The 16,679-nt window shown below is 33.4% G+C and overlaps 1 long non-coding RNA gene across 9 annotated transcripts in view; it reads right to left on the minus strand.

Annotated features, from left to right (window-relative positions):
- Nucleotides 1–16,679, minus strand: part of LOC144368182 (uncharacterized) — a 275,404-nt gene that overhangs the window by 215,781 nt on the left and 42,944 nt on the right. For all 9 annotated transcript variants that reach the window (XR_013427963.1, XR_013427958.1, XR_013427962.1 and 6 more), the window contains exon 2: nt 16,542–16,662. This is a non-coding gene — a long non-coding RNA (uncharacterized LOC144368182). The remainder of the gene's footprint in view (nt 1–16,541; nt 16,663–16,679) is intronic.

Raw genomic sequence — 16,679 nt, forward strand, 5'->3', positions numbered from 1 at the left:
AAATGGATCAAAGACTTAGGAATTAGACCAGAAACCTTGTAACTGATAGAAGATAGACAAAGTCAACACTTCATTTTATTGGTGCTGGCACTGACTTCTTTATCAAGATCCTGAGCCTAAGTCTTTGATTGACTTTGAGTTGAGTTTGGTGCAGGGTGAGAGATAGCAGTTTAATTTCATTTTGCCACATATAGATTTCCAGTTTTCCCAGCACCATTTGTTAAAGAGGCTATCTTTTCTCCAATAAATATTTTAGCACCTTTCTCTAATATGTGATAACTGTATTTATGTGAGTTTGTCTCTGTGTCTTCTACTCTATACCATGGGTCTATGTGTTTGTTTTGGTGCCTATATCATGGCAATTTTCTTACTATGGCTCTGTAGTATAATTTAAGGTCAGGTATTATGATGTCTCCTGCTTCACTCTTCTTGCTAAGGATTGCTTTGGTTGTTCTAGGCCTCTTATTTTTCCAAATGCATTTCATTATTGCTTTTTCTAGCTCTATGAAGACTCATTGGGATTTTGATAGGAATTGCCTTAAAACTGAATAACAGTTTTGATAGTATGGCTGTTTCACAGTGTTACTACTGCCTATTCAAGAGCATGACAGATCTTTCAAACATTTCTAGGGATCATAGAATTGGCATTGGATTTATACTCAGAAAAATATATTCTTTGTTTTTTTTTTTTTTTTGACTCTGATACTACCTGTGTAGTTTAAATTCTCGGTCTCAATTTCCTTATTTATCTTTAAATAATTATTTTCAAAGGTCATCTAAAATTTTTTCTTTAGTTTTTATTGTAGAGGTTTTTCACTTCTTTTGTTAAATTGATTCCAAAGTGTTTTTTTTTTTTTTGAGGCTATTGTAAATAGGTTGATTTTACTAATTTCTCTGTCTGTGAATTCATCACTGATGTATAGGAACACATTTGATTTATGGGTGTTGATTTTATATCCTGCTACTTTGCTACTTTGCTGAATTCATTTGTTCTAGAAGTATTCTAGTGGAATTTTTTGGATCTTCTAAATAATTGTGTCATCAGCAAATAGTGATAGTTTGAAAAATTCTTTTCCTATTTGTATCCCTTTAATTTTTTTCATCTGTCTAGTTGCTCTGACTGGACTATGTTGAATAGAAGTGATGAAAGAGGACATCCTTGTCTTGTTCCAATTTTCAGAGGGAATGCTTTCAATTTTTCTCCATTTAGAATGATGTTAGATTTGGTTTAGCAGATGACATCAAAAGCCTTCCAACCAAGAAAAGCCCTGGGACCAGACAGATTCTCAGAAGAGTTCTACAAGACCTTCAAAGAAGCATTAACACCAATATTCCTCATATTATTCCAGGAAAAAGAACAGGAGGGAACCCTTCCAAACTCATTCTATGATTAATATCACCCTGATACCAAAACCAGACAAAGACACATCAAGGAAAGGAAACTTCAGACCAATATCCCTGATGAACATAGATACAAAAATATTCAATAAAATTCTGGCAAATTACATACAAAAATGTATTAAAAATATAGTACATCATGACCAAGTAGGGTTCATCCCAGGGGTGCAAGATTGTTTCAACATATGGAAATCAATAAATGTAATTATTTATATCATCATATTTAAAGAGAAGATTTATATGATCATCTCAATAGATGCAGAAAAAGCATTTGATAAAATACACCTTCATGTTCAAAACACTAGAAAAACTAGGGATACTAGGAACTTACCTCAACATTATGAAAGCAATCTATGCTAAATCCAAGGCCAACATCATTCTAAATAGAGATAAGATTTTTATATGTAAGATATACATGTATATATCTTACAACTTTATATTAAAAACACAATCTGGCCATGGAGGTGTGTGCCTGTAATCCTAGTGACTCAGGAGGCTAAGACAGGAAACTCTCAAGTTCAAAGGCAGCCGTGGCAATTTAGCATGACCCTATCTAGAACTAAAAAGGGCTGGAGTGTGACTCAGTGGCTAAGTTTTCCAGGGTTCAATCCTCAGTATTTCCCCCCCTCGAAAAAAAAGCAAAAAAGTCAATTAAAAGTGGATAAAAATGTCATTCCTTTATTTATGAAGTATCAAAATTTTGCCCAAATTTTCATGTGATATTGACACTGTGTAAATATCTTGTACTTAGCTTCTGTCATTACAGCCTGCCACAAAGTCCATCCTAAATTATGTATGCTGTTTCAAAAATATGGCATAGGCAGTAGATGATCCTTTCCACATTCTTAAACAGAGTTTTAATTGCACTTATGATTTAAAGATGATTCCTCAGACATTATTGTTTAGCTAAGAGCTTTCTTATTTGAGCCTTATATTAACCTATGATGGTATAGAAGAGAAAGTATATTTCTGTTTATTTAAAAATAAATAAGGAAATTGGGATAGAGAATTTAAACTACACAGGCAGTATCAGAATCAAAAAACAACATATTTTTCTGAGTATAAATTCAATGCCAATTCTATGATCCCTGATAATGCTAAGCAGAATATTGGATAAAACCAATTTATCTTGGATCACATTTGGGGGAATTTAGTTGTGTCTGTACTAAAATGTATATACATTTATAGGTTATCCCAACAAATGTGTCAAGTATTGAGTATTAGGAAGTTTGCTAGTGCAGTATGCTTTTTCACACATCAAGTATGCTAGCCAATATCTGCCTCTGACAAAATTGTGAATTTCCTAATGCTGAAATATTATTATTTTTTTAAAAGAATGAAATTCACTTTCCTATATTTACTGAAGAAAAGAAAAAAAGAAAGAAAAGGCCTTCCCTGAACCTCACTGAAAGTTGTTAATGTCAGGAAGAATTTTTTATTTTTATTTTTAAATCATCTTGGGATTTTCACTGCTGTTTCCTTACTTTATAGAACTTGAGTGATCAATTACTCTTAACTGACAAGTAGACTCCATTGTATTCTGGCTCTAAAGAATTATACTCTGGTTGGCTTTGTGAGATATTAAACTGCTCTAGTCTCACTCCCTGAATACTATTCTTCTTTGCCACAAATTTCTGGCTCTTTCTCAAGGTCTACCTGCCCAGAACCATTGAAGTGGAAGTTTTAGATTTTTATTATTGTTTTCTAAGCATAGTTACCTCTTTGACTACAGCCAGAAGCTTTGAAGGTAGTTGTTGATAACAACCTGCACCTGATGGGCAACTGAACACTTGACTGAATTTTCTACTTGGACTACCTCAAAAGCATTATCATACTAGTCTCTGGTTCCAATGAAGGCAGACTTCCTGGAGTGTTCTGAACTGGAATCTCTTGGCCTACTGGGCACATAAAATCCTGCCAAATTAGACCTGTATTTCTGGACTCCTGATTTATAAAATAAATAAATAAAGAGTTGCATATTGGATATCTCTGACCTTCTTTCATATCCACTGATAGCAAAAGTTGCTTGTTTTTTCTGATCATAGCAAGATTTCTTTGTATAAATAGAAAAGGAGTTGAGATGATAATAAGGGAATGAGACCAATAGGCTAACTTTAAAAGCAGCTTCCATGGGAATAAATAGGGAGTTTGGCTTAGAAATCTTTTTCATGAATTATATATTTGTTTTGTCTGTTTGTTTCTCTTGATAGCCAGGTTGACCAAAATTAGAAATATGAGAATTTAATACTTGTGCTCATAGGTGAACATAATGTATTGTTATCAATTTATTTTTCCACATATTTCTAGCATATATGATTTCACTAAATATCAGCTACTAATCATATTTAACATTATATGTTTAGAAATCTCATTCATGTCCTCTCTAAGTAGAACACATGGTAATAAGCTAATGAGAAAATAAGTTAATGCTGCCCTAGAAATATAACTTTGAAAAGTGAAACCAGGCTAAATCACAATACCAAACAAAATTGACATGCACATTAAAATAGGTTGGAAATCATAATCTAGAGCTTTTATTTTATATTTATATTAATATGTTACTATATTTGCTATTAATATTATTTTGTTACAATTATATAATTTGGTACCAAATTTAAATTTTTAAAGGTGTTCCATATCTGGGACAATGGGACAAAATGGTTTGAAAGATCAGTGGCTTCTAAACTTTGCTGAATATTGGAATCACCTGAGGATCTTCAAAAATTGCTAATGCCAATTCCCACCCCCCAACTTATTTAGTTAGCATGAAGTTCAAACTGAGCACTGAGATTACTAGAAGAAATGACAAAGAATCTTAAGTCTTGAGTTAAATTCAATTTGCTTATCTACTGTAGTAGTGTCTTGAGAAAATTGGTTGATATCTCAAATATTTTTTCTTTTGGTAAAAAGGAGATGTTGACCATGCATTTTGTATATCACTAGTAGAAACTTAAAAAATTACTTCATTTTAGTTATACATAATTTTGACATAATTAATATGCTTAGATTTTTAAAATTTGCTTCAATTTAGTCACCTGAAAAGAATATTTGGGAATTAATATAACCAGGGAGGTAAAATATTTTTACAATAAAAATTATAGAACACTGAACAAAGAAATTGAACAATAGCTTACAAAATGGAAATAACTACCATGTTCTTGGATAGATAACTTTCAATCCATACTGACACAAATAAATAAATGATTAAACAAATTAAAAAATGAGTGAGAAAATATGTTCTCTCATCCAGAATAATTAAAAGTAAATGTTTTAAATACTCTGCCTTCAAGAAGGAAGTTCATAACTTCCCACTCATTGAGTGTGGGCTGTACAAAGTAACGATGCCAAAGACTATGTAAAAAAGCAAATAAAGAGTAACTTTATAGTGGATAAATCTGACAAACAGTATCTCAAGCCAGGTAATCAACATTAATATCAATATGATAGCTCATGTTGGTAGTATCTTCCAATATAATATGAGAATGGCATTTTACCTCCGAGCCTTCCTTCCAAAAACACATTACTCTAGTGAAAACATGAGAAAGATATCATAAAAATTCCAACTGAGAGGCATTCTACAAAATACTTGACATCTTTTCTCAAATTATCAAAGTCACTGAAAATAAGGAAAGTCTGAGCAATTGTAATATCCAAGATGAGATTAAGAAGACATGAAAATTAAATGCATTGCACTCTGGGTGAGATCTTAGAACAGAAAAAAGAACACTACGGAAAAACTGAAGAAATGTAAATAAACAATGAAATTTACTTAATAATAATGTGTTACTATTAGTAAATTAATTTTGATCAATGTATCATACTATGATGAGGAACTGGAGAATAATACCAAGAAGAAACTTGATATTGGACATATAGTAATGCTCTATACTATCATTTCAATAAGTCTATGAATCTAAACTTCTTCTAAAATAAAAAGATTATTAAGACATCAGTGCACAATATTATTAATTACTATTTAGAGAGGTTTATCTTACATGTAATCATTTTGGGGTAGACATTTACTGACACTTTAACACATATGTCATCATCATTTCCTAGAAAGAGTAAAAGGGACCTTTACAATATTTTGAATGAAAATAAACTCTGTCAAACATATGTACTTAAAGAATTTCTTTTTGGCTTATATATGCATAATATTTTGTAGTTCAATTATTGATAGTATCTACTATATTAATGTGCCACATTATGAAGTTCAATAGCTTTTTCAGAATTAAGGAACTAAATTAGGTATATAGCTCTCTTTTTTTTCCAAGAAAGTTTATATTTATCCATTTGAATTTTCTAAATAGCTTTATGACACTGCACTTTTTATGTAGGTTTGTTTTAATAGCATATGGGTTAACAGAGGCAAGGCATATAAAGATATCTTTAAAAACTTGAACTTTTAAAAATTTTACACTTTAAATATGTGTGTGTGTGTGTGTGTGCATTGTAAAAGCCCAAGAAAATAAGTTCTCAATATTATTTCCCTGACTGCACTATAATAAGAGGTATTCAAATTTTAGCTCATATTCAGAATAGGCATAGCTAGATATTTAGACCTATTTTTCTCCTGAATTATATTGAATACAGTGAACCTTCTATTTTATGTTTCTTAAGTTTCGGCATTTATTTAAATAAAAATGTTAACCAAGCCAAGTAAAATACCAGTTTGGTAAAACTGAGTTCCAACAAAAATACATGAGCCAGTTCCACACATACAAATGAAAGGGGCCTGGTAGACTCTAAGCTTTATTTTTCTCTTTATTTAACTACTAATTAAGAGGGGTAGCTGTAATACAAACCTAAAACTCTGAGATGAAGAAAATTAAGATTTTTCAACTCTGTTCTTCTAGGAACAAATACACTTAAAATACTTTATTCCATTTTTAAATTTTAAGTTGTTATATATGATAGCAGAATGCATTACAATTCATATTACACATATAAAGTACAATTTTTCATATTTCTAGTTGTACACAAAGTAAAGTCACACCATTTGGGTCTTTATACATGTACTTAGGGTAATGATGTCCATCTCATTCCATTTTTAACAAGCATGAAAAATCCGATCTCCAGAGAGACCTACTTTATAAATATATTTATACATATCAAATTCATCCTTTCCCTCACTCTCTTTATGCTACCATTCTAAATATTAAGTAAGATTTACAAATTTTAAATATATATAGATTATAATTTACTTATGGGCAAATATCTCATAAATTTTGCTGAAATCTACAAACTGTACTTTTGCAATAATCAGTACTCACAATGAAAATCCCTTCTTAAATTACCATAGTCATTCTCTACATGGTACCTGTTATATATAAGATGACCTAATCAAATGACTGACCACCAGAGATTCCCCACCTTCTTCCAAGTAAAAATTTGGCCAAAGACTATTAGATATGGTTTCCAGGTGAGAAAAGTCACAATATCTAAGACCATGCTATCCCCATCAGGTCATATCTCTTTCAGTTATTAATTGTTCTAATCTCTCTTTATTTCTCCAGATTCATTGCAATGTCTGAAAAGTATAAAAAAATTATAAATTCACTAAACTAACAAAATATTTTATAATTATTGATAATCAGGACTAACAAGATGTTGTAGGAACCAGTAAATATAACCAGCCCTGATGATTCATGGGGTGTGGGATTCTTCTATGATAGATAGATATTACTAAATTTCATGTGGATATTTTTCCTTTAGCTGTCCCTTCCAAATAGTTTTAATAAGGCCTGATTTTAATGTCTTTGTTTACATGATGTTAAGATATATTCAAGGGGCTGGGGTTGTGGCTCAGCGGTAGAGCACTCGCCTAGCACCTGTGAGGCCCTGGGTTCCATCCTCAGCACCACATAAGAAATAAAACAAAATAAAGGTATTGTGTCCATCTACAACTAAAAAATAAATGTTTTTTTTTAAAAAGATATATTCAATTCCACTTTTCAAATTAAGGCATCTAAACAATGAAAAATCAATATTGTTGTTTAAAATTACACATATCTGTATCATTTTGTCTTTACAAAGATATGAATTTGCCAAGTGTGAAGAGAAAGAATATAATACTGAATATATTAGAAATAATGATATATAATGAAATATTTTTACTATGTTTCTTGACTAGTGCTTGCATGTCACTTACCTTTTAGGTAAGACTGTTGTCAGTCTCTTTATATCCATTTATTCTGAAATGCCAGCATACACATGAAGCTTTCATGTAATTCTCCCCTGTACTACAGGCTGAAATCATAAATTCCCTTCCAGACATCTCTTGTTGAATGTGTAATAAGCATTTTAAATCTAATACATCCAAAATAGGAACTTATTTCATTAATTTTCTATCACTGTGGGACTAACTTCAATAGCTTAAAATATTTCTTGATTATTTCAGTTTTTGTAAGTCAGAGACCTAAGCACAGAGTTTTTGAGTTCTCTGCTTAGAATCACATATGGTTACAAGCAAAGTATTGGCTCATCTTGAGTGTGGATACATCTCCAATTTTATTCAGGCTACTGACCAAATTTAATTCTTTGTTGCTATATTACCAAGGCTCCTATTTTCTTGATATCAGCTATGGGCAATAATGAACTCTCAGGTTATCCTCATGTCTTTGTTGTATGATCTCCTTCCTCTCACCACACATCAGCTTGCTTCTTTAGGTCATTAGGAAAGCATTTATTTGACATTTCACCTTTTGAGGCTGTCAATAAAGATGTCATAAAATTCTGTAAATTCTACCCCCTAAACATAATCCAAACCTCTTTTTATCTTCTTTTCATTAATTTCTTCTATAATACTTTCTCTATGCAGAGCAGAATTACTTTTTAAATTTTTAAATCAAATCATTTTACAATTCTTAGTTTTCTTTCACTGTTTTCCTACTTTGTATGAAAGTCAAATTTCTTAACTAAGTCTTATAAGGGTCTATGTAAAGATGTTATGGTTTGAAGGTGATCTCTCCAATGGCTCTACATTATGAGTTGAAACTTAATCCCCACTGTGATAGTATTAGGAATTGGGTTCTTCTGGGAAATGAGTAAATCATGAGTGTTCATGAATAAATTAATTTCCTTATAAGATAGGTTTCAGGGAGAATTCACCCCTTTTTTTTTGCCCTTGTGAGGATACAGTGTTTGTTCCCTCTGGAAGAAGCAACAACAATGGAAGCAGAGAGCAGTCCTCATCAGATACCAAACCTTCTGGATATGTGATCTTAGATTTACCTGTTTCTGTAACTATGAGTAATAAGTTTCTATTGTTTATAAATTACCCAGTCTGTTGTATTTGATCACAGTGGTACAGACTAAGAAGGCCTCTCTGAAGGGATATTATTTAATAAATAACTGACTAAAGGGAGCCAGCTTGGTACCCATCATAGGGAAGAGTATTCCAGCAGAGAATACAAAAATTCTGAAGCAGAGATATGCTTGACATGTTTGAGGAACTGAAAGAAACCCTGTATTACTAGTACCACCTTAGAGTGAGTAAAGGGGGTGGCTAACCACAATATCTGACTCCTCTGGGAAAAGTGACAGGAAAGATGTTCTGTGACTAGTACCAGTGTAATTTAGCATTGATTTTCACTAACCTTAGATATTTAAGCTGCTAGTTTCATGGGTACTTTGTGGATTGTCTGAACATCTCCAATCACAGAGGTCTTTCACCTTTAGTTCCCATGATGAATGCAGTACATTTATATTGGGTGTTACTTATAATTCCTGTCATTATTATCCATATCTTCTGTTATAATATTCTTTCCTTGTTAAGCAGAACTCTTTAAAGTGGGTATAAGAAAACTCTGGCTCTCTTTTTTATGTAACCCACATCTGGGACAGAGGAAACATGTAACTTTAGTGTAATCATGGTGGGAATACCACCACTTTCCACCTGTAATGCCTCCTAGGCTTCCACAAACTGCTTCAGTCATACTTTTCTGTTTAGCTTTTTTAGATGTTCATCAGATCAGTCTTTGCTCATCAAGCTGCTATGAGCACTTATGAAGTTCGACTTATATTCTGGATGAACTTCTCATTTCACTTGAGGCAAGTGGGAAACAATCCTCTCTATTTGTGGGAACTCAGACATTCTTACAAGTACTTTCAAATTCCTACTTCCTGGATGAACCATTAATCCTTGCTTACGTAAACAATGGCATTTACATTCTTTCCTATGTTATTAGTGCATAGATCACCTGGTGGCACTCTTTAGATAGTACAAATAGCATGTACACAGAATAGAGTACATATTTGAGAGAACTAACCATGATGCTACATTGCTGGGTTCAACTCCTGTCTCTGCCACTTACCAGCAGCGTAACTGTGACCAAGTTACTTAAACATTCTATGTCTGTTTCTTCATGTGTAAAATATAGAAAATAATAGCATGAATGTTGTAAGATTATTAGAAGAATTAAATTAACTATATACATATTCTTACACATAATCCTAGGCATACCCAGCTACACACACACACACACACTCTCACACACACAGAGCTGGATGTGTATATATATTCATATTTATTTATGTATGTGCATGTATTTATTCTTTGTTTAAAGGATAGCAAAGTTTGTATGAAGGGAAAAGAGAAGGGTAAAAGAGACTCTAAAGGGAGAGTGGGTCTTATCAAAGGAAAGCACAACTTACTCCTTCGTTCCCAGCTTTTATTGGAGTAGGGGGGAGATTATTAGAAGGTCCTAACCAAGTATCAACTCTTGGCTCTGGATAGACAGACTATATTAGTTAATTAGTTAAGGGCACTTCATAGTCATCTTGGCCTGACAAGTCCTAACTGGAACTAGTTGTATAGAGTTTATGGTCAGTGGGCTCTAGTCTTAATTATTATACATTCCCAGGTATGGGAAATCTCTGATCTGGCTTGAATTATATTTCTCCTTCAAGGAGTCCTATCTGTGGGCTAAGCTTGGATTGCAGGGTGGTCTTAGAACTTTCCCTCCATAATCTTCTAAGACCCAGATCCCTCCCCACATTTGTCAGCCACACATCCACACTTTTTTTTTTTTTAAACTGGATCATATGGTAGCTTTATTCTTATTTGTTCTAATTAGTTATACATGACAGTAGAATGCATTCTGACACATCATACATAAATAGTGCGTAACTTATCCTTCTAGTTATACATGATGTAGAATCACACTGGTCATCTAATCATATAAGCATATAGGGTATTAATCTCTAATTTATTTTATTATCCTTACTACCTCCATACCCTTTCCTCTCCCTTCACTCCCCTCTGCTAATCCAAAGTACTTTTATTCTTCCCTCGTGCACTTTCACCCTTATTGTGAATTAGCATCCACATATAACAGAAAAAATTCAGCCTTTGGCTTTTGGGGATTGGCTCCTTTAGCTTAGCATGACATTGTCCAGCTCTATCCATTCACCTGAAAATGCCATAATTTCATTATTTTTAAGTTTTTATTTTTTAAAATTTGTTCTTGTTAGTTATACATGGCAGTAGAATGCATTTGACATATCATATATACATGGAATATAACCTCCAATTTTTGTGGTTGTACATTATGTGGACTTACACTGGTGGTGTATTAATATATGAACAGAGGAAAGGTATGTCTGATTCATTTTAATGTCTTTCCCATTCCCATTCTCCCTGCCTTCCCTCTCCCCAATCCCCCCTGTCCAATCCAGCGAACGAACATTCCCTTCTCTCCCCACCCCACCTATTGTAAGTCAGCATACACATATCAGAGAGAACATTCAGTCTCTGGTTTGAGGGGATTGGCTCATTATACTTAGCATGATAGTCACCAGTTCCATCCATTTGTCAGAAAATACCAAAGATTCATTCTTCTTTATAGCTGAGTAATATTCCATTGTGTATATGTACCACATTTCTTTATCCATTCATTCATTGGCTGAAGGGCACGTAAGTTGGTTCTATAGCTTAGCTATTGTGAACTGAGGTGCTATAAACATTATTGTGGCTGCATCACTATAGTATGCTGATTTTAAGTCCTTTGAGTATATGCCGAGTAGTGGGATAGCCGGGCCAAATGGTGGTTCCATTCCAGGTTTTCTGAGGATTCTCCAACAGCTTTCCATAGTTAGTTGCACCAATATGCAGTCCGACAAGCAATGTATGATTGTACCTTTTTTTTCCCACATCCTTGCCAACATTTATTGTTACTTTTATTCTTAATAATTGCCATTCTGATGGAGTGAGATAAAATCTCAGTGTACTTTTAATTTGCATTTCTCTAATTGCTAGAGATGTTGAACATTTTTTCATATATTTGTTGATCAATTATCTGTCATTTCTTTTCTTCTCCCTCCCTTCTTTCTTTCCTCTCTCCCTTTCTTTCTTTTACAGTAGAATGGATTTTGACATATTGTACACAAATGGAGCACAATTTCTCATTCCTCTGTCTATACATGGTACAGTAGTGTAATCACACACATATATAGGGAAATAATGTCTGTCTGATTCAACTGTCCTTTCATCCCCACAGCCCCACCCTTCCCCTCAGTCTCCTCTATACAAACCAAAGTTCATTCATTCTTCCCTATCCTCCACCCCACTATCGATCAACATCCACTTATCAGAGAAAACATTCCACTTTTTGTTTTTTGGGATTGGCTTATTTCACTTAGCATGATATTCTCTAGCTCCATCCATTTACCTGTAAATGCCATAATTTCATTCTTCTTTAAGCTGAGTAATAATCCATTGTATATATGTACCATATTTTCTTTATCCATTCATCTGTTGAAAGGCATCTAGGTTGGTTTCATAGTTTAGCTATTGTGAGTTGAGCTGCTAAAAACATTGATATGGCTGTGTCACTGTAGTATGCTGATTTTAAGTCCTCTGGTATAAACTGAGGAGTGGGATTTCTGGGTTAAACGGTGGTTCCATTCCTAGTTTTCTAAGGAACCTCCATGTACATATGTATTCTATTCACTAAAATAAATTATATATATGTAATTTATATAAATGTATATATATACACACATACATATATAATTACTTGTAACCTATTTTATTGTAAGTCTATGTATATCTTATAATCAAGACAAAAAAGTTCCATGTTAAGGTGCTGCCAGAAAAATACATAAATAAGAAAGAGATAATAAATATATTTATAAGTTAAATATGATGAAAATTCTTAAGTAAACCACATGCATAGTATGTATACGTGTTACAAAAATGTCTGAAACACTTCTAAATTTGATTTGTATTATGGCATTCGATGTAAAAGGTATTTCACAAAGCATTACTGCATTTTTACTCAGAATAAGATAATGCTCCATTGGGTTCTTATCTAGTGATCTTTAAGCTAGACATTGCTCCTTACCTCAGATACAGGAGCAATAATTCCACCCACTAGCAGTGATTATCACACAACATTTGTAAATTTTTTATAAGAAACACAATTAGTATGTTGAACAAAAGTCTTGTAGGGTAATTTTAAATCACGTTTCTGTTTTATCTCCAATTTCACTTTTAAATTTAATCAATATGAGTAATCTTTCCTGCCCCTGTATGGAAAATTGGCTAGATTTCATTGCTTTCTAGCTTCTTCTCAGTTAGTAGCAACATTATGACCCCTCACATCACAGAACATTGTTTCCAATTAAAAAATATAATATATACAATATAATCTATTAATCAATGTTTCAATGACTATTCAAATTAAGATTTTTCTCTGCCTAGGTCAAAGTCTACAGTTGCCTGACTCAACATAAAGAGTATGGTTCTTTGTCTTCTGTCCTTTTTCCTGTTGTCTAACCTTCTCCTTCCATGGCTAGCTGCTTTCTCAAAACTCTTGGAGGATCAAAATGAACAGAAGTAAAATAAAATAATTTTTCCCTGGCTGATTGTGCCATATTCTTTGTAACTGACATGTGGATAAATTTTACTTTCTTATGAGAATTAGATTTGGAGGTTTCTAGAACTATGGAATTTTATTCTCCTGACTGGATGGTCACCATTCAGTGCCCAATTTCCTTGGAGATCTCTTTCACATAATCTCACACTTCTGGAGACTATTGGAGTTCCTTCAATAATTCTTGTTTATTTTCTTGGTTAGGCCTTAAAATGGCTTCTGTCCAGCTCTCTTTACAGTGGCTCATATGTGGTCTGTATGTAGGGCATGGCTGCCGGCTTCCCAGTCTTGGGGCCGCCCATGTGGCTGGTATGGCTCCTGGCGATCAGCCAGGAGGTGGTGCTGTGGGCGGTGATGAAAGAGGCGGACCACCTCCAGGATAGGTCCAGGACTCTTCTGCCCTTGTGGACAGCTGGTGCCTTCCCTTATGGACTATGGGATAGGTGTACACATGAACTTGCTCCACCCCCTGACCTTTATTCTGATTGGCTCCTGTGCAGTATATAAGCTGTGTGTACTTCCTCATTAAATCCGAGATCCTCTTCCACTAGTCTCCTGGAGCATCTGATTGTCCTCTGGTAAAGGAGGGCTGGGTGTGGGCCGCCAGTTGACCTTTACCTCTCTTGGCTCATCCTGGTTGGGGCGTGCTTTGGTCCACTTACATATCCTTTAATACAACAAAGGTCTCTTGGAGACCAGACTAGTCTCAGAGAAGAGACATAACATCATGGTATTTGCAGGTAAATGGATGGAGTTGGAGAATATCATGCTATGTGAAGTAAGCCAATCCTAAAATCCAAAGTCCAAATGTTTTCTCTGATATGTAGATGCTGATCCATAATGGTGGGTGGGGGAATGGGAAGAATGGAGGAACTTTAGATATGGTAAAGCTGAGGGAAGGGAAGAAAGGCGGCATGGGGTAGGAAAGATGGTACAATGAAATGGACATCATTACCCTGAGTATAAGTATGAAGACTGGAATGGTGTGACTCTACTATCAGGATCTTATCTAGTGATCTTTAAGCTGATCTTTAAGTACAATCAGAGACATGAAAAATTGTGCTCTATATGTGTACTATGAATTGAAGTGCATTCTGTTGTCATGTATAACAAATTAGAATACATAAATAAATTTTAAAAATTAATTATAAAAAAACAAAAACAAAAACAAAAACAAAAAACTGCCCTGGCTATATACTAAGCAGATATTCATTCATTTCATCCCTTTTCTTACACTTTAGATAAACTGAGCAAGTGTCTGACTCCAAGTTGCAATCCATCAATTTCAGGAAACTCATATAAAGCTATCTTAATGGTTTCATTGAAGTCTACTCTAAGACCACATCAGTATTCTTCTTAAGTTTTACGGCAACATTTTCTTCAGATAATGCATTTAACCATCTGTATATGCTGATGTTTTTCAAATGTCCTTGAACTACCTGAGGGACTCAAAAATCAGAGAACTGGGTTTCTAGATTTTCTTTTGTATATCTGAGAAAGGGGGAAACAGGTAAGGTCTATCTCATTTTCATTCAAAGCTATTATACTATTACTTCAGTAAAAAATTTATATGCTATTATATTATCACTTTAGTAAAAATTTAAACATATCTATGTATGTGTTATACATTTCTTAAGTCCCCTGATGAACTATAACCTCCTTATAAAGAGATAACTGTGTTTTATTTATTTTTCTTCCTATATTCTTCATGACACACAGAATAGAATCTACACTTGGATCAACAAGGAAAGCTAGCCAAAGGCTAGGGCCTGGTATTAGGTGGGATATGGCAGGGTATAATAGTGAAGCAATTCAAAATAAGAAAAACATGAATTTAAATCCTTACTTCACCATTTGTAGTTAGTTGAGTAATCTGGACTTGTTTAGGTTAAACTTAGTAGACACTGAATTTTTTACCTGGAAAGTGTAGATAATAAAGCTTCCCTCATAAAGTAAAAAATTACAAAAGTATTAGCTAGTAGCTACTTCTGTTATTAGTAGTATATTTAATAATACCCATTTATCTAGAAGAATAATAAATCTGGCCAAATACAAATAGATTAATTTTAGTTTATAATTAATTTTGTAATTAAACTAAACAAATAGTTCTGCAATTATCTGCACAGATTAATCACTAAAAAGCAATTTTTATTAGTATTTTCTGAATTATAAAGCCTACTTACTTTATATTCCCTCTTTATATACATGTGACAAGGAAGAAAGGAAACAATGAATGGAGCAGGGGAGGGAGGCAAAGAAGGAGGAAGCAGAGATAAAGGAATTACTGGAAAAAGAAGACTATTTAGAATACTACCTACTTAAGGGAAAAGGACAGTGAATGTTACAAGTTAATTTCTTCTAATATGATTCATCATAGAAAATGTAATCACAATTTGAGTTGGTTTCAAATTTACAGTATGGTAGGTAGTTGGCCATGGATGGTTTCCCACCATTTAATCCAAAAGCCTCTGTCTAGATAGGAACCATCTATCTTGATTACAAATAAACAACAGATATTTATCAATGAGCTGAATGATAAATTAGATTTTACAGGTGACATTAGATAAGTGGATTAACTAAAATATTATTTAAACATTTGATTCTCTAATTGTATGTACAGGTTATAAGAATCTATAAATATTTCACTTTTTAATAAATGGCACCTGAAACTTTGCTATTTTTTAAATAGTCTTGTATTTAGCCACTGATTCTGGAAAGTTATGGGTCCTCTGACTGAGTAGAGAGCTAAAATACAGTAGTTTCCCTTTATTCACAGTTTGGCTTTCTGATGTTTCAGTTACCAGCAGTCAACCACAGTCTGAAAATATTAAATGGAAAATTCCAGAAATAATTCATAAGTTTTAAATTGTGCACTGTTGGGAGTAGATTCATGAAAAATCTCTTGTAGTCCCACTACATCCCACCCTGGACATGAATCATTCCTTTATCCAGCCTATCCACATTTACACATTTATCCACCCATTAGTCACTTAGTAAGCATCTTAGTTATCATCAGATTAACTGTCATAGTATTGCAGGGCTTGCATTTAAGTAGATCTTATTTTATTTAATACTGGCCCCAAAGTGCAGAAGTAGTGATGTTGATGATTTTACTATAGTAAAATCATAGCTTACTTTTATAAATATCCTATTTTACTATTAGCCATTGTTGTTAACCTCTTATTGTACCTAATCTATAAATTAAACTTCATCATAGTATGTAACGCATAGGAAAAAAGCATAGTATATATCAAGTTTGGCATGAACCTTCATTTCTGGCATCCACGGAGGGTCTTGAAACATATCCATTATGGCAATCACAGCAATTTGGAATTCTGATGTAGGAGGATCACAAGTTCAAGGCCAGTGCGGGAAACTTAGCAAGACACTGTATCAAAATAAAAA

This window comes from Ictidomys tridecemlineatus, chromosome 11 (genome assembly GCF_052094955.1).
Source record: "Ictidomys tridecemlineatus isolate mIctTri1 chromosome 11, mIctTri1.hap1, whole genome shotgun sequence".
NCBI lineage: Eukaryota > Metazoa > Chordata > Mammalia > Rodentia > Sciuridae > Ictidomys > Ictidomys tridecemlineatus.